The sequence below is a fragment of the Pristiophorus japonicus genome, unplaced genomic scaffold (genome assembly GCF_044704955.1).
Source record: "Pristiophorus japonicus isolate sPriJap1 unplaced genomic scaffold, sPriJap1.hap1 HAP1_SCAFFOLD_37, whole genome shotgun sequence".
NCBI classification, from domain to species: Eukaryota; Metazoa; Chordata; class Chondrichthyes; family Pristiophoridae; genus Pristiophorus; species Pristiophorus japonicus.
Window position 1 is genome coordinate 3,838,066 of NW_027253543.1, and position 725 is coordinate 3,838,790.

The following is a 725-nucleotide window of genomic DNA, read 5'->3' on the forward strand; positions in this document are numbered from 1 at the left end:
ACTTCTAATCAGCTTAGCCACCCCGGATTGATTTCCTGTACGGTTTGAATTCGGCAGCCAATGGACTAATTGAAAAGCCAGCTTCTCAAATCTTTTCAGCACCAGGGAAACAGGACGCACTCAGATTCAGGGCAGAGTGTGTTTCACGATGACATGGAAATTGTCGCTGAATGTATGTTTATCCCAATTGAGGTGAGCTAATGCGTGTAGAAACGAAGATACACTGATCAAGTATTGGCCGGAACCAAACACAGGTTTACATTTTCCAATGAGACATAGAGCCGACTACATCTGCGACACTTTACTCAGTTGTGTGAATTTCACTTTGCTCCTGGGAAACTCTGGGATTTGGACGCTGTGGGAACAATGCGCGAAATCACACGTTTCAATTTGAAATATGTCTGTTTTTTCACATGTCGACCGGCTGTGAGAAGTGGAACTTTGACTAAAAGATGGGGCGTGGGGGGTTCATCCTGGATTTAAAGTCGGGACCGCTCGCATTTCAATTGTGAAAATTCCTAATCGAGAATCATACCCTTAGAACAACTTTCCGTCGACAGTGAGGATTGTCGTTCTAAGTTTCTGACGGTAGTGTAGATAGTTATTCGGCCCATCATTCCTGTGCTGTCTCTCATAGACCCATCTATTTCGTCCCCCTCTCCATAGTCCTGCTAATATTTTCCCTTTGATGAATAAATTATTAATTTGAGAGATGACATGACCAA